The following is a 19331-nucleotide window of genomic DNA, read 5'->3' as shown; positions in this document are numbered from 1 at the left end:
ATGTTTCGGTCTGAGAGACCATCTTCAGAAGGATATATCAATACGGGCGGCCATAATATTGTTACAACGATTAAATAGAAATTAACAGAATATCGGCAGGTTCATCACGGGAGGAAATAAAATGATGAACCATGCACGTTACAGGAAAACGAAAAGAAGAGACAATTTGGGGCATCTAGACGTAGGTAGGAAGAAATACAGATATGGCTCGCCGAGAAATAAAGTGTATAGAAGTCAACTGGATTCAACTGGCTCAGGATAGGTGCTAATGGTGAGCTTTTGTGAAAATAGGTAACGAATCTACTGCTTCTATATAAGCGTAAATATCAAGTTTCAAAAGTAAGACTTGTGCTAGAATTTTAGCCAGTAACTGAAGCGAATTATAATCCACAAAAAAAATTTCAAAGACACTCTTTCGGGACGTTCTTGCTCCTGGGAGGTTGTGTTATTCTGTCTTGCTATATATATAATGACAGGGAAACCGAAGAATTTAAGTAGCGCTTGAGATAAGAGGCCTGAACTTATGGTTATGAACAGCTTTCGTCTTGTTCCGTATTTAATTTACAGAACCCCTGCTTCACACGCAGACTGCAGCCACCTGTTCACGCTGCTTTCTCGCTCGCGGATTTTTCTACCGCGAAGATGGAGGTAATACGTTCCTCCGAAACGTCGGTTCACATAAGTTATATACGGCCCCACACCCCAGAAGACGGTATTTTCCATAGTCACCTCTGTGAAAACCTCGAACCTTATTAATTTCTCGCCAGCTTAATTTATAAGTCTGAGCCATTTAGTTCCTTTGCCTTTGATTATAACCCCCAAAAACACATCTACATCAGCAATAATAATAATAATAATAAGGGATGTAAAAGTAGCAAAGGGAGTCTTGGAATCCCCGTTACAGTCTTCACTGCGTTACTGTACAGAAACCCCCATGCGTGTCCTTTAATCTGTAACATGTGACGGGCTCAATCCACATCACCTGCTCCCTAAACACTATCAGTTCACAGTCTATAATCACCAAAACTGGGATACAATCCTGAGACTCCAGGTGCAGAGCAAGTGTCTGCACTGCCATTGTTACCTCCTGCCCGTGGCACTGCCACTTCACGGTGAGGAATTTGCAACTGAGAGACCATCACCCCAGAGGGACAGAACACAGAACCCCATTCTCACGCGTCCACAACTATCTGGTAGAGGGGTTGCAAGATGGAACACAGTGCGCATTACGTCCATGTAATAAGCATGTTTCACCCCCTTCCTAGTCATCCCCCATGAAACTATAATGATACAAAAGCCGATATGAATTAGGCAGGATGATTGTCTAGCGTAGTCTCATGTCTTATCGCGATGGAGATTTACTGCGTGCAGTCACTAAACAGAAAGACATGACGTCATGTTCGGCACATATAATTACCTCCAGTAGCTACTGCCTGGGGAGCCCTAGGTTTAGTCTACCGTATGACACATTAAGAGAAACTGGTAATGCAACCAAAAACGTGTCAGCCTGTTAGGTAAATCAGCTCCTTAGAGGACATACGTGTATAACACAAAACAAAGTGCAGGCCATTGTCAGGATTCACAATTAACTACAACTCTTACAGCCTTCAAATAGCTACGTACAAACTAATTTTAATAGCTGTCATGTAAACAAAATATTATCGCGTGCCAAGAATCCAAAAGGTATACTTCCATGGAAATGCAATAACAGTGGGCCGTTTCCTAGGAATACCTTAAGCAACAAACGCGTTTCCCCGGAGATGAAAGGACAACAGAGGGTTCTTTGCATGACAGCAGCCGAGACCAAAGGCTCCTACATGGTGCGCTATATTCCGTCCGAGACCGGGTTATAAAAGTCCAGCTTCGAAGGGGACAGTCAGTCGCAATGTGACTTGGACTTGGCCTTGGCCAGAGAGTTGAGTTTGTATTCGACTCTAGCAGGAAGAGTTCTTCGACAAGGGACCAAGTCACTTGACCGAAGATAGCGGTGAGAGTAATTATAACAGGGAAGAAGAAACGTCCACAGACGTTACAAGTATCATAATTGTACTTGCGTATGTAAAAGCGAGTGTCCAGTAAATATTCGCTATATCTGAGACCTGCGTGAATTTATTTCTCGCATTACATAGGCAATACGCGACAATATCTTTATAACATAATCCTATGCCACAATAATTATTCTATAAAATAGGTTTATATGAATATAAAAATAATCCTTTAATATATAGTGATGAACGACACGCAGGTGAAACCAACGTCATACAGCGTATTTTAATAGCAAGAGCCAATAGTCGAAAGACAATTTGAATTCTTTTTATTTTACTTGTATTTTATCATATTTAAAGTATGTTTCAATTTCCAGTCGATCATAAAGCGCATTACATAATATAATAGCTACTAAAACCGAATGGCATTAAACGAACCAATTAGTTTTCATCAGTGTAGAAGTTACTGAAGGTGATTAAGCCCTGCAGAACATACAGATTATTTCACAGAAGAGGAAGTCAATTAAGCTTTTAACATGGGAAAAAAGTAGCATAAAATAATGTCACAAAGAGCTATAATCTTTATGTGATAGATATTATAATTATTTAGTAATTAGACAAAAGGAGAATCCATAAACGCAAAAAGGAAAACTACCTACAAAATTTACTGGCAATGATCCAAATGTTATGAGAATGACACTTGTCCATAAGAACTAAACTTCGAGTGTGAATATTTTGAAACGGCAATGAGCAAAGCCACAATTTCAAGGCGATGAAAATGGACTGGGTGTGCCGTAAGTATTATCTTTGCAGAACTAGAAGACAGAAGGATAATATTATAATGTAATGATTTCATAGAAGCACTGCCAGGAAACGGCTCAGTAAACACTTCCCAACATGCAACAGTATAGAGGGAAACTCTGCTTTCTATGTGGTCTGCGTCAGGCAACAATAGGAAGTAGGTTCTCTGTGACCAGTTGCTAGGTTATGCAACGGTTCTTACAACAGAATTGTGTTTTATGTGTGGTCCGTGCGGCGGCTATATAACGAGATTCCCAGAATTATGACTGAAAAATGACAGACCCGACCTCTCGTCAGAGAGGCGCCCCAAATGAACATGACAGTAACTTTCATATATAGAAAAAAAAATCTGGTCATGAGCCCCAGTCGGGGCTCGACACCAAGAGACAGACAGACTGACTGACTGACTGACCGTCAGTCGCAATGTGACTTTGACTTTGACTTGACAGGGAGATTTGAGAGTCAGTTGCCGGCAGGACAGCCACGGCAAGGTCGTAATTGAAGAAGAATTAGAAGTCGGCCTGTGAAGGTTTAACGTGTGATTTGAAAACTTATGTGTGCTGTCGTGATGTGATATCTGGAGTGTGACTGTTATAGTTCTTGTGTTTAAACCCGTTGGCAGGAAACGGATAGGGAGAACTTTGCAGAGGAATAACCGTTTTTTGGACCTGTTACCTAGAAACGACTAGTTAAAGCAGATACAGAAAACTTCATTTATGTGTTATGATTAAAGTAATCTCTAAAGTGCTATATTTAATTTTAGTTACGACCGTTGAATATCCAATAAATCAATCAGTCAATCCAAGCCCGCGACTTAGTCACTAACACACGTGACAACCGGTGTCAGAAGGTGGCGTTTCGGATCGTACTGGATTCATTAGCAGTGGTTACGACAGTAAATACGTGACAATATTTTCACTCATGTGGGCCACTATATAAATGCCGCAAGACACCATCAAGCAGATATTTCAAAGACGATTAAGAGCCTATCATACAAAATACAACCTTCATCATTACATTGACCAGACAGCATAAAGAACATCCACCTCTGGAATTCAGCATATCACTAAATTGAATTGTTTTAAAGATTTTTAATTAGGTTAATTTAAAAGATTAAAGTATTTTTAAATGCTTAACTATGTAAAGTTTCTTTTATATCAGTTGCTCCTGAAGATAGAATATTGAAATCTAAACATGTGAGGCTTCACGACTACTTTGATCATTAAAATCTGTAATATTAACGGCAAGTTTGTAATTATCTCAGGTAATAAAGAACGGCTCACCAAGTTCAGAATCATGTCAGATTGCAACATTTCTTCTTTAAGGATGTCTGAAGTTTCGTTTCCGGTTCCGGTTTCAAGGTCACTTGTCCAGTGCGCTAGGAAGTTATTTACGGTCAGCTAGTTCGCGAATTAGCTACTTATCTCGATAGTGCATTACGCGCTTAGTCAGTTTCGTAGCTATTCAGAGCCTAATTTAGTTACTTAGTCAACCAGCGAGATAGTTAGATAGTTACAGAGAAAGATATCTAGTTATCGAATGTGTTAAAAGGTCAGTTACTTAGTGAACTGGGTAGTAAGCTATTAAATCATTTAATGAGCCAGTCACGTAACTGGATGAAAAATTAGCTATATAGTTAGTAGATTAGTTAGTTGCTTAATTACTTACAGAGTTAGTTAGTTAGGTTGGATTGTTGTTTGGTTAGTTATTTCAAGTTATATGATCGACAGGCAGTAGGAATGGAAAGAGATCGACTGCGACCACGGAGGTCGCGAGGTCATCAAGTCCAACTCATTGTGCTCCCACGCCTAATTAAGCCCTCACCGAGCTTCCTCTGTGCCCTGAGGTGTGCCTCTCTAGCGAGGGGCAACAAGTGGGCACCAGCGAGGGTAATGCGATTATCCAGTGCCTCGTACAACGCGGAAGCTACTCTCAGCTCAGTGAGTAGCATGCCGACGCTACTCACACTTTCTCAAACATTGCAGTGTAGAGAATAGCATCCATGCTTTATGTTTAAATGTCCAAGGTTCGAGTCTTGACCCGAAGGTTTTGATTAGGATTTCACCGTTCTTTCTCAGCCTAGACAAGAAAATTCAAGGATAACACCTAAGAATAGGCCATGTTTTTTTTTTCATTCACTATAGTCGAGGTTTCGCCAGAGGTACTGAATGTTATCATGAAAGAGGAGTTTCCAAAATACTTCCAAAGAATACAGAATCTCTGAGCCAGTGTGCTACCTTACCGGGGAGGGCCAATCTTCGCAGGGGACATAAGCAGAATTTAGCTATTTGATGTAGTCCTTGTTTAAAAATAAATGTTTACAACTTGTGGCTGTTACCACCTCGTTCCCTCACTATTGTACTCGTATAAATGGGCAGATAGGCGGAGGGCGCGTAAGGCTGACAACCTCATCACCATCTTGGAGCCAACTGTCTAGAAAATGTGGGAACCTCGACGTCTCGCAACCGTATGGGCCTCCATGATCTGTTACAGGGATAGCTTTAGCTTTTATGCGTACATTTAGCAACAGTCTACAAAGTACGACAAGAACAGTAAGAAGTTCCTCAGCTCTGTCTTGTCCCCTTATCGATCTGTCTTACTGTTTCTTTATATTCCGGCACACAGACCCATTGTTAAACAGTGACTCTGTAAACAGTGGCCGTTGCTAGGTAACGTCTGCAAAATAAATGCACGCAACCACAAAACGGGGTTATGCAACTCTTTTCTAGGCAATGTGTCGGTAAACATGCCTACAACAATTCAGTATTGCTGCAGACTATGTTTTTTATTCGTTTTGTGGAAAATGGTTATAAGGATGACGATTAGCGCAATCTAATTAGCTGAGGGTTGGCATTTCAGTGGAGTTAAAGTATCCAATATTAACCAGGGAGCAACGATGTGAGCGCGGGAAGTTGAACATTTTCCACTGTTCGAAGCCGTTGCTAGGGAACGACTGTTAAAGACATAGAAGGCTGAAAAAAAGCTTAGCGTGTACTGCGGTGATTTGTAAAATGTGGAGTTTTGCGATAGCGCTGTAATTATAGTTCCAAGTGGGGTGTACAGTGGTTAATAAATCCAATATCCAATCAATAAATCTTATTTCGCTACACCCTAAAGGCGTGACAATATTTTATCTACGTATCCTATTTCATTACTGTGTCTTTCGTACACGTATATTTCCGTGTTCAACGCAAATTAGTATCCAGTCACCCTTCCTCCTCAGTACATGTTTCGGCTGTATATGACCATCTATTTTGCTAAAATTGTTGCATATTGCGTGCGCACGGCTGTAGCAGTTATCGAGACAATTTCATACAAAACTGTATCCAACACCCTCGTCTCGAGGCTAAGTTCATATACAGATGAAATTATTGTGGATCATCAGTGTGGGTTTCGACGTAACAGATCAACTACAGATCAGATCTTTTGCATTCGTCAGATTTCATTCATTCATCTGTAATCTGTAATCTGCAATTCGTCAGATATTGGAGAAAAAATGGGAGTACGATGAGACAGTACATCAGCTATTCATAGACTTCAAGAAACCCTATGATTCAGTTTGGGGGGAAGTATTGTACAATATTCTCTTAGAGTTTGAGATACCCATGAAACTAGTTAGGTTGATTAAAATGTGTTTAAACGAAACGTATAGTAAAACCCGTGGAGGTAAACATTTGTCTGATAAATTTTCTGTCCAGAATGGTCTAAGACAAGGAGATGCTTTATCACCACTCCTTTCCAACTTTTCTTTAGAATATGCTATTAGGAAGGTTCAGGAAAACCAGGTGGGACTGAAATTAAACGGGACACATCAGCTGTTGGCCTATGCCGATGATGTGAATCTACTGGGTGATAATGTAGATACCATAAAGAGAAACACACAAACTTTAATTGATGCTAGTAACGAGGTTTGTCTAGAAGTAAACACAGAAAAATAAGCTGTCTCGTCACCAAAATAAAGGGCAAAATCATGATATAACAATAGCTAATAGATGTTTTGAAAATGTCGCACAGTTCAGATATTTTGGAACGGCTATAACAAATCAAAATTTGATTCAGGAGAAAATTAAGAGGAGACTGAATTCGGGTAATGCTTGCTATCATTCAGCCTAGAAACTTTTGTCTTCTCGTCTGCTGTCTAAAATCATAAAAATCAGAATATGAAAAATTATAATTTTGCCTGTAGCTCTGTATGGGTGTGAAACTTGGTCTCTGACAATAAGGGAGGAACACAGACTGAGGGAGTTCAATGGGGAGCTTCATAACTTGCACCCTTCCACAAGTATAATCAGAATGATCAAGTCAAGGGGGATGAGATAGGCAGGAAATGTAGCACGAATGGGGCGAAGAGGAATTCACATAGGATTTTCGTGGGAAAGCCAGAAAAGGAAAGTGACAACTAGGAAGACCTAAACGTAGGTGGATGGATAATATTTAACTTAATCATAAGGAGCTAGGATGGGGTGGTGTGGACTGGAGTGATCTGGTTCAGGATAGGGACCAGTGGAGGGCTCTTGTGAACACGGTAATGAACCTTCGGTTTCTATAAAATATTGGGAAATTCTTCTGTACAACACAACTGGCGGCTTCTCAAGAAGGGCTCAGTTCCACAGAGTTAATTCATTAGCCAGTTAGTACTTTAAATTATAGAAAAACGCCTGAAAAAACTTATTGTTGCTTCGATTAGTTTCAGTCCTGGCAGCTGCAACGAGATTTGTATGAAAACATCCTCAAATCTTATTCTTGTCCCTCGCTGACTTCTGCCCTGTTTTACTCCAAGCACGAATCCATAGACACACCGATTAGGGCATGCGTTCACACACACACACACACACACACACAACTGTACATTAATGAATACTGTTTGTGCTTTGGGATAGTAAGATATAAGGACCTTGAAAAGAACAACGAAATAACAGCTGCTGCTAGGCAACAGGCTCTTAATAAGCAAGTGTACGCAGCCGTTACTAAGGAACGCCTTCGCAAGCAAACACGTTCCCAAGAAAACGGCTGGACTACAACAATAAACGGCGTTATCTACGCGGGCACTGTCAAGAGGTTATTAATGGGACAAGTTTAGAAGTTAGTCAGTATCCTGGGTGAAGGCGGGGTGGAATACCTCCACTGCAGTGAAGCAAGTCGTAGGAGACGACGCAAAGGGAACAGTGCCTGGACGTATAACTGGGCCACCCCATTACTGGGGGATATAAATACGTTGACCCAGACCTACAGGCTGGGAGAGTCTCGAATCTGAGAGAGTAAAATATGGTCATGAGTCCAGCGGGTCTCGAACCTAATAATGACTGCGTTGGCGAGGACCAGCAGCAATTTTAAACGACAGACACGTCCTCTCGTAAGATGATGTTACATAAGGACTATGACCGCAAGTGTTCAGTTTAAAAAGAAATACTGGTCGTGAGTCTCAAGGGGCTTCTCACCAAGACGAACTGATTGGCGGCAAAATACCAGCCGAAAAAGTAACTCTAAGTTAGCCAGTTGTAAGGCAATTTGTGAAGAGAAGACTTGGTTGGTACAGTTGAAGATTTCCCACTGTTAGAAGCCGTTACCAGGGAACGACCTCTGGAGATTGCAGCAGACTGAAAATATTTAGCGTCAAGCAATCCAAAGCCTCGTCGAGAGTCACTGTAACACGTGACAATATATTTCAGTGTGCCAACGCCATCCTCTTTTGTGGCCTCAAGTACGCCATAATCCAGGCCCGATTAAGGCCTACATAAAAAAGCATGCATTCGCTTTCATTATCTGCAGTTTTCTCTCCTACATCGTGCCAATATTATTGTGTCTTCCTGGAAACGGCTTTCTTACTTCTCATTATCCCGTATAATATTGTCTCCGGATTCAGAAAGCGGAAAATTTTCAAAGTTTTACACCACGTTCCTCCTTCCTCACACACGGCTTGGTCTTATTAAACATCGAATAAGCATTCTGTGGATAGGGATCTTAGGACATACTTCCACAATCGTAAAGCATATTTTTACTCGTTGACGTTTTACTAGTAAAACTTTATACTCCGGCAATAAGATAGCAAGATTCGTCGTTTTCTCATTTTGTTTCGTTTTAATTTTCTCCTTAAAAGTTCAAGCGGCAACGTGCACCACATCTCAGGGTAGTTCCGCTCGTTGTGAAATTACAGAAGATTTCATCAAGAGGAGACAAAAGCTATCTCTTCTCTAAGATCTTCTGGAATTTGATGCTGCAAAGCAAATATTCATCCGAAATTTTGAAGCATGTAGCAATACAACTCTTTATACTACGTATATAATCAATTGCTGCGCCGGTTATATTGAAAATTTGCAGACCCACACAGCTTGTGACTGTAGCCACTCTAACAAACACTTAGCAACTAACCAAACTGCGGTTTTTAATTACTAAACGCAGCTAACCTATCCATCACACATACATACTACATACGCACATAAGTAAACCAATCAGTTAACTTGACACAGAGAGCAAATAAACTAATGTAACTAAATAATACAACAAAGAAGTAATTAATATGTCACGTATTATAATTAACTAAAGCATGTAAAATGAAACAACTAAATGCAGACACAATTAAAGTTAGTAAATAAAATAAAACGTAAATAAATACACAATTCAATTAAAGTAACTGAAGTAATTAAATAAAATATTAAAGCAAAAAACACATGAAGTTAGTAAATAAATTAAAGTGTGTACAGAAAAGTACGACAAATAACTAAATACATGATGTACTTAAAGCAACTAAACTAATTAAATAAATTAAGAAAAGAAGTAATTAAATATGCAATGTAATTAAATTAACTGAAGTGACTAAATAAAACATAACAAATAACGAAATATACGATGCAATAAATTAACTAACTGCAAGCAAAAAACTGTGAATAAATACATGACACAATCTAAATAACTAATGTGACTAAATGAAACTAAGCAAATAATTAAATACACAAAGCAATTATATTAACGAAAGTTGCTAATATACTAAAACAAGTAAATAAACTCAAGATAAAATTAAAGGAATTAAAGTAATTCCAAGACATAAGAAAATATATGTTGCAATTAAAGTATCTAAATACATTTAGAAACCTAGTACACGAAGTAGATATACTAAATATATGTAAACAAATATTTACCGAAGTGAACGGAGAAGTTCATGGAGGTAGGCCTAGGCCCACTGGGGCTGTAGTGCCAAGGAAAAAAACAACAAATATTTACTTCGGCTTCTTCTGCCTTGATGGAGTAGACTTTCTGGCCTGTCCTACTTCAGAAGTAATTCTGAAATTATGAATCTTGTAGACAGTCGGTATGACTCATTGGAGGGGGGGGGGACAGTACGACGCAAGGCCGCTACCTACAGAGCCCAACATAAACAAAGAAAAACTCAAGACAGACATCCATACCTCGAGTGGGATTCAAACCTGCAATCCCAGTGCTTCAGAAGAGAAGATATTCCGCGCCTTAGACCACATGACCAGTGTAATCGGCTAAAAAAAATTGCTGCATAAACTAAATAATAAATCATCAAACTAAGTCACATAAACCACCTAAACAAGTGAAAATATATGGCATCGCCATAGCTCAAGCGGTTAGACTCTGGCTTCCCACTGCGGCGGTCCGGGTTCGAGCCACGGTCTGGTCAAGTGGGATTTGTGGTGGACAAACTGGCGCAGGGGCAGGTTTACTGCGAGAACTTCGGTTTCCCCTGCTAATCTTCATTCCACCAAATTCTCCATCATCATAATCACCCTGGGCAAGTACAATATGCCAATCAGTGGCCGATGTGCCGAGTGGGCCCAGCTGGACTCCACCCCCCGTCCCACTATGCGAATTAAAAAATTAATTAAATTAATAATAAATTGAGAAGTTCGTATAAGGAACGTATCGTGGCCTTATCTGCGGCAATCTTCTGGCATTTGTCTGGAGATATTGTGCAGGACCACGAAAATTCTTACCCGGGATAGTCCGGACTTCAGTCCTGGCGGTTCAGATACGAATCATGATTAATAGTCACTCGACTGCGAAGTTCAGTATTCGTAGTCATTTTTCCATCTCATTCAAGACTGAAAAACTATTCAGTTGAAATACGACCATTTTAATGTAACAGTGAATTAATTCACTATACACGATATTCCTCCCGAGGCTGATAGTGAAATTCCGTGTGCTTATGGGAGGTGATGGTACAGTACAACCGACAGGAAAGTCAACATATCATATCTAGAATAAGCTGCATATAGGTAAAGGTAAAGTTGCCTCTGGCCGGTCACGGTGGCCGAGCGGTCTAAGGCATACACTGTCTTCGCTCGTTTGGAAACCAGGATCGTGGGTTCGAATCCCACTCAGGGCATGGATGTTTAGTTTGTGTGTGTGCGTTTTTCTGTGTTTGTGTACAGGTAGAAGCCTTGCGACGAGCTGATTACCCGCCCAAGGAGTCCTACCGTATGTCTAAGATCTAGAAAAACCGAAGTGAACGGAGAAGTTCATGGAGGTAGGCCTACGCCCACTGGGGCTGTAGTGCCAAGGGGGAAAATAAAGTTGTCTCTGTGCTTAACTAATTAAGCACTACGCTATGAAGGGGTATGAAGGAGTGGATGTATAAATCCATATTTTCTTCACCTCGGCACTAGTTTGAGGTGAGTGGTCAGCTTCACGACGCGGCCGCTTCACCCTTGTAGAAGAGCACTCGGTAGCCACTGGAGAGGGGAAGGGAAAATTCTTGACCCTAGCGGGGCTCGAAATCCGTTCCCTCGGTCGCTCAGCCCGTAGCCAGTCGCTATACCGACTGAGCTATCCCGGCTCTCAAGCTGCAAATAACCCCCATCCAAAATAATGAAATATTAAGAAACGAATGAGAAAATCGGAAGAAACGAATGGAAAATAATGAGGCAAGAGAAGAGAGGAACGCGCTCTGCCAGAGGGTGTCAATGTTTGGGCACTCCTGGATCAGCTCTCAGCCTTTCTGTCTTCCCCATGTGCACAAATGATGACTGTGTATAGCGTCTGTTGCCATGGCAACAGCTACCGGTGTCGGTGTAACACGAGTCGATGCAAGCCAGCATCCGTGTTAATGCTCGTTTCAACCATTTTAGCGTGGCTTTGCTGCCGATATCGTTTTCATGAAACCAGTTTAGTTCACAACACCAGATCCGGGGGCCAATTCTGTGACAGAAATACTGCAGTCTTGAATATTTGCAGACGAATGAACTTCTGTTCTACGGTCACAGTAGCCATAACTGTACGGTGCACTGTGCGAAGCACTCACATTTCCAAAATCTTAATTATAACGACCTAATTGGCCTTCCATATTTTCGTTTACTGCAGACATAATTTCTTGTACCGAAGATACAAGAGGAAAATCAAGACATGTATCGAAATAAATTATTTAACTTCGACTTCTTCAATATGTGCTTTCTTTTCAATTGTATTTATAAAAATTATTTGAGACTTGACGTAAATTATATTGAAATTAAACTGATAAAGTAAAGTAAACCTTCCCCTGTACTTAACTAATTAAGCACTTCGCCATGAAGGCATATGGGAGAGTGGATGTATAGATCCACATTTTCTTGACCTCGGCACTAGCTGGAGGTGAGTGCTCAGCTTCACGCCCCTAAATTAAACCAACAAGGGACGAAATCAAAGATCAGTACAACCTTCAATTGAAGTCTATTGAATATTTTCTGAAATTAAACATGGGTACATATAAACAGATGTCCCCATTATGCACTAAGGACTGAGAGGAAATACAAATATAAGATGATTTTTTTTTTGTGCATCATATCTTGGGGTCGCTGTTTCGATTTACCAATTATTTAATGAGCAGAATGTAACACCTTTACTGGTTTCAATAAAGCAGACATCCTAATTTCCGTATATAATTCGAATTAATGCTTTGCTCTACAATATAAAATTTATGTAACACCAAATTAAACACTGCATAGTAGAGCTCCAAACACAACTTTCTAGCACTAAGTTTACATAACGAACACCTAAGAGTATTAACTTCGTAAGTTATACACAATAAAATGAATGGTTATTTGGGAAGGGGGTGTCAGAAACGGCCGTGTCCTAGAGGGATTCAGGGAGACATAAGAACTCCAGTGACGATATCCAGCTCCCGAGATCGGAACCCGAGACGTCAAGAACATGTACCAGGAGTGTCAACTACCAAGACATTTGTCTGAGATACAATGGTGATCATGAGTGATGAATAAGGAAGGATGTGTTGGTCGTGGGGTAGATTAAGAAGATGTCTGAATTATAGAAGTGAAACGGCAGACAGTAGCCGGGTTACGCGAACATTTACCGTGTTATTTATTTACCCATTACCAGCTTCTGCGGTAGCTGGAGAATTGATGCAAACACTAGTTTCAGCTCGGCGACAGCGCGACAGAGGAGAGGAAGCAACCGGTGTGTGTATCTTCCCACAGTTCCCCCTGTGAGGAGGCTGTTTCCGTTCCATCAGCTTCTCTCCGCTTCGTCTTCAGCCATGGCGGACTGGCACTGCGGGACGGAAGTCCCGTTTCCCGCCAGCATCACCGACGCTACATCTGGGCAGGCCTAGCTCCAGCATAGCGACGGTTATCAACACTATTTAACAACACACTGCAATGTCGGGTGGTATACTGACTAATGAAAGACCAATCATGGCCTAATCACCGTCTTATCCCGGATTTGCGACGAAACATCAGCCAGAATAGCTGGTGTCTCAGCCAAGACTGGTACCCAGCACCCCCCAAATATAACTGTCATTGAAGTAAACGGGATTGGAAGGAACCTAGGCTTGATTTCAAAATTTTATTCTAAAAGACATAGTGAATATTTATAAATAGATCGGCGCGTAAGGCTGACAACCTTACCGCCATCTTTGAGCCGATTGTCAAGGTAATCTGGGACCCTTAACGTCTCACAACCCTATGGGCCTTCACGGCCTGTTACAGGGATAGCTTTACTTTTTTTACTTTTTACTTTACTTTACTTTAAGATGGAAAGATGACATAAGGGAAGACCTAAAGGACTTAGGAATTTTAACTGGACAACGCGCACACAGGACAGAAGTAGTTGGAAGCAAATTGTTGAGCAGGCCAAAGCGTTCAAGATATGGAACTGTTGAGCCTTATGAAGAAGAAGATATCATTTTTGGACAGGCGTACAACAAATAAACAAAAAGAAGTTTCTTTTTGATTATTTGTTGTGCGACTGTCCCAAAATTATATCTATTCGTAAATAACACACAACAGGATGTTACTATAGGATTCTAACCATGGTGTATAACACACAGAGATATTGGGTTTTCGGACTTTAGCCATTGTCCTGGTTTTTAAGATAACTAAGAAAAAACACGACGTTTCTGAAACACATCCAGTTTCCGAAACGTCGTGTTTTTTTATCTTAAAAACCAGGACGATGGATAAAGTCCGAAAACCCAGCATCTCTGTGTGACACAACAGGACGCACACCATAAAGGTGAATATTTATTCCTGTTATTCATTAGTCGTCTTGTATGCAACTTCCATTTTAAAACCTTTAAGATTTTTAAACTTTAAAACCTCTTCTACATCACTGGTGTATGCATATTACATGTTTCGACCAACACTGGTCATCTTCAGGTGCCACTAAAATTGCTGATGAAACTGCTGTGCTTCCGTCTGTAAGTTCAATTTTTCGGTCATGCACTCGTCGATGTGCGCATGTGCCGTGTGTAGATGTTACGAACATGATGTGCAACAGATGCTACGATACAGTATTACATAGTGAATGATAACGTAGACAAGTCTTCCAATAAGCGGAAACATAAGGCACAAACGGAAAGGGCAGAAACATTTCCAAAGGAAATAATAATATAATGTTTATTGTTCCCTGATCAGATAATTTTGTTCCGTATACTGTGTTTTCCGGAATTTAAATAATATTTCCGTCACAAAGGGAAACAATGAGGACCGTCGACAAATATGTTAAGAGCATTTCAATTTAATTACAAAAACAAAACCAAAAAAAAATGGAAAATAGACAAAAACCTAGAGTGTCTACACCATTCAATTTCAATGTACACATATTTCAACAATCGGGTTCGTTAGATTAGTATGTTATCTTATAAAACATAAAGTTCAAAATAAACATAATCTGTTCTAAATCAACATACAGGCTCAAACCTACACTCGAACCACTACTTGTCTTCACTGAGTGTGTTATAATGAAAGTAGAATACAGAACAAACCAGTTACCTCTTTCCTTGTCTTATTATTAGGCAAATTAAAAGCATGGCCGTCTCTAATGTTAGGAAGTAATTGCACGGTAGAGTAAACTGCATTGCTACAAAACCTGATGCCACTCTTTAATTAATCGAACTCCCTATATCTACCGCTCTGTTTCTCCAACATGAAGCCGATGTTTGATTTCGGACAGCAGCCCTACGCTCAATTCAGCCTTTCCTACTTCGGTTACAAAGCCAATGCGAAGGCCGAGGGGCAGGATGTGTCTCTCATACACCATCACATCGTCAACAGCACGGCTTCGATCTTTGTAGCTGCTGTAGTTCCAGAAAATTCCCTTCATTCACTCCTTCCTTGCTTTCATTTTTTCTTTCTTTGTCTCCCTTCCTCATCTCTTCCTTCTTTCCTCCTACATATAATCTTTTCCTTCCCCTTAGCTATGTACCTCCTTCCACTTATCACATGCAACAAAAGCTCACACACCTCGTACTCAGCTACACCTTAAGAGGAATACTTATGCCAACCATGAATTTCAGCTTCGTCTGTAAGTAAAGTAAAGTAAAGCTATCCCTGTACCAGGCCGTGAAGGCCCATAGGGTTGTGAGACGTTGAGGGACCCACAGTATCTAGACAATCGGCTCAAAGATGGCGCTAAGGTTTTCAGCCTTATGCACCGGCCGCGCTTTACTCCTCAGGAAATTATTTAATTAATTCCTGATACTCATTTCTGTTAGAGGTTGAGTGAACCCCAGGGTCACAGTGCGGCTGAAAGGATTAGTTTAATTGAAAAAATTCAATGACCTCATTGGGATTTGAACCTACGACCTTCCGGGTTTTTGTAGCATAGTGTCTCAACCAACTACGCTACCGCGTGCCCCCTCAGCTTCGTCGGTATTGTCTAAAAGTTTGAAGTTATAAACTTTCTCGTTAACGGTCCATTCTGGCCGTGCCATAGCTTAGGCGGGTTCCAGCTCAACTCAGGTCATGTGGGCTTTCACGTGGACAAAGTGGCACTGGGGCAGGTTTTCTCCGAGTACTTCGATTTCCCCTACCAATTCTCACTCCACCGACTGCTCCACATTCATCGTTTTCTATCATCCGTGGCTGGTACAACAGGCCAAATAGTGGCCGACGAACCGAGTGCACTCAGTCTAACCTCACCCAAAGTGGGGGGGGGGGATAACGGCCCATCCTACCAAAAGCGGACAGGAGGTCCAGAGTGTAGCCTTCTTGTTCGAAAGTTGATAGTCGGCCAATCAAAGAATTTCATGCTGTCACAGGATCCGATGTTTCACAACCGCATTTACATAAAGATCGCATCTCACAAGTGACACTCCGACGCTGGCGCTCCACATGCAGTTCCACTGCACTACGCTTGTCTTACGTCTTGAGGATTAGCACTGAGTAATCGACGTCCTACTCCGCGAAGCTGATTACAGCTCCCTTCAGTGCTCACACGTCCGGACGGAGGCTACTGTTCACGGCTTGAATACGGAGAAGAACGTGTGCAGAAGCCATCTGCATGATACAGCAAATGCTTTGTCTGTCCAACACATCTCGGAAGGCGCGTCACCCCTTCGGTACACAGCATTGTGGAAGAAACGTCCTCCGATTGGATGATTCTGTTTCACATTACATCTCGAAAACAGAATCTAGTAATAATAAAATAACTATACAGTTGGAAAGAATGCCGGTGATAGATGAGGAACCCTTGGTCGTCGTCCATTGTTACCGATACACTCAACAACATGCATTAAACGTACCAAAAGTACAAGGAATTGAAAACGTCTGGAACTGAACACGGGATGGTCCTTGTCCTTTATTTTCGGTAACTTAAACGTGCGAGTCGCTAATTTTGATCTGTCTCAGGCAGTCATGATCTTTCGGTCGCCATTCGGTTCCCAGGAAAAGCAACTTCTTTCCTGGTTATGCACGGACACACGATGGAACGGATGGATGGACGCTTGGATGTGTGGAAGGAATGCAGAATGGGTAGATGGATAGAAGGATAGGTGGGTGGATCGGTGGGTGAGTTGGTTGATACACACATACGTCGATGGATGGACAGAGACTTCCGTGCTGCTATAGCGTATATCGCTTTGTGTTAACAACAGTACGCTCATACTTGCACTTGTCTGTCATTGAGCCATAGTTCCGTGAAAGGTAAAAGGGTAAAACTGTCCCTGTGATTAACTAATTAAGCACTATGCCATGAAGGCGTATGGGGGAGTGAATGTATAGATCCACATTTTCTTGACCTCGGCATTAGTTTGAGGTGTGGTCGGCTTCATGCCCCGGCCGCTTTACCCCCGGGGAAAGAGTCCCCGGTATCCATCAGATAGGAGGTTGGGTGGACCTAAATCCGGTCTGGACGACATGGAGAAGTGAAAATTCTTGTCACTACCAGGACTCGAACTCCGCCCCCTCAGTCGTCCAGCCCGCAGACAGTCGATATACCGATTGCGCTCCATAGTTTGGTTAAGTGCAAAAATAAATATATTTTGATGAATCTGCGGAAGCAGGGTTTCTTTTCGTATCTTTCCCGATATGAGTGGTCAGAGAGAATACTCAAGTGTGAGTCGATTACGAAGGACGCTGCAGATGGACCAAGAGCGCTGGACAGAGCTTGTCTTGTCCTTCCTAGGCCACAGACTGTCCTTCAGAAGCAGCTGGATTAATCAACAGCACCATTCCAATTGAAGAGGTTATTTAATGCTTGCATCAGTTATAAACAACCATTGCGACGACAATTAATTGAATTTCATTGTATCCGTGACAACTTGCTCGTAGCTGAAACAGTGGAAGTGCACACACACTAACACACCGGATCGATAAGAAGGTTCAAAGAAACAACTCCCCCCTCTCTGGTACTGTAACGTTAGCATGTACAGCAAAACAATGCGAGTTCTCATCAATATACTGTCATATACTCATGGTCGTGACCAACAGTAAAGGGTTCTGGGCTGGATGAGTAGATTTACTGACCACTCACAGGTCGTAACTATAAATAACTACAACAGTATTGGAGATTTAAACATTACAAGTCTCTCCACACTAACTCTTTTAAGTCAGTTTTCACTATGCCTTTCCTGGTAACGAATCTTAGCTGGTTAACACTCAACTCAGTTCAACTACTGAAATCTGAACTCTCCTACGAATGAAATCCGAATCAAACTCAAAAGTCAAAGTCAAAGTTACTTTACGACTGGTGGTTTACTGCTAATCAGTTCTTCTTGGCGTCAAGCCCCTTGAGACCCACGACCATGGATTATTTTTTCAACTAACTCTTGCGGTAGTAGTTTTTATGAAAAATTTTCTCTGACAAAAAGATGGGCTTGTCTCTTATGAATATGCCTGGTTTTCCGTAAAGTTTATATTTCTCACATATAACCATGTTACTGAGAGCTCTTCCTTCTGCACTATACACAAGCCCTCTGACAGTACAGGTTTTACATAGAAGATCATGTCTATCTTAAGTATCTTATGCTACAACGGCAGCTTAGTCACTTGAACGGTCGTAAACTTAACCACTTCCAAGTTTAAGCCTCTCATATTATCTATGTATGGCTTCACCTTGTCCCATACTGCTATCAAGTTCATTCTCATGATTTTGTATGACTTTTTTGCTTGTTAACTGCACAATTTTGTTATATAATCGTATATGTTTTCGGAAGGTTGAAAGCAGTGTGCAAATCTCGGACCGGTGTACACCTTGGAAAATTTCCATTGGTGCGCAAAACCTTGTTTTGCATGCGCTGCAATTGCAAGAGGAAGATGTCTATCGCTAATTCCTAGGTGGAAGAAGCGTAAGATATTGCTGATCTGATCAATACCTTATGAACGGACCAAATAGAGATCACCACTTTCAAACAGTTCCTTTGTTATTCTGTCCTTACTCGTTGCTGCCGAAACGTGTGTTAATTTCGTAACAACGGCCTGGTTTCCAAGAGTTTAAAACCTTCCATTTTCATGTCCATGGAGAACGTGTTCCGTAACCAATTGGTTTCTAAGAATCAATTTCTCCTCGGCAAAGTAGATGCCAATTAATTTTCTAGAAACGCCTACATGTCACAATATTCTACATTTGGACATTCAAACATTATTCTTCGACTTCATATGTTACCTAGCGTGAAATGGAATGTGTCGACACTCAGCTGCGACGGCTGGTACTATCACATAAAATAGCGGCCTCCGTAGTCTAGAGGTAACGTTCCCACCTCGTGACTCGTGGTGCGCGGGTTCAAACCCGGCGGAGGTCGTGGAATTTTCAAGGGCGGAAGAATTCAGGGAACAAGTCCTCCGGGAGGGACTTTAGGCCGTGGGTCTCGTGTCG

Source organism: Cryptotermes secundus, unplaced genomic scaffold (genome assembly GCF_002891405.2).
Source record: "Cryptotermes secundus unplaced genomic scaffold, Csec_1.0 scaffold1495, whole genome shotgun sequence".
Classification (NCBI taxonomy): Eukaryota; Metazoa; Arthropoda; class Insecta; order Blattodea; family Kalotermitidae; genus Cryptotermes; species Cryptotermes secundus.
Note: the sequence above shows the minus strand (reverse complement) of the source record.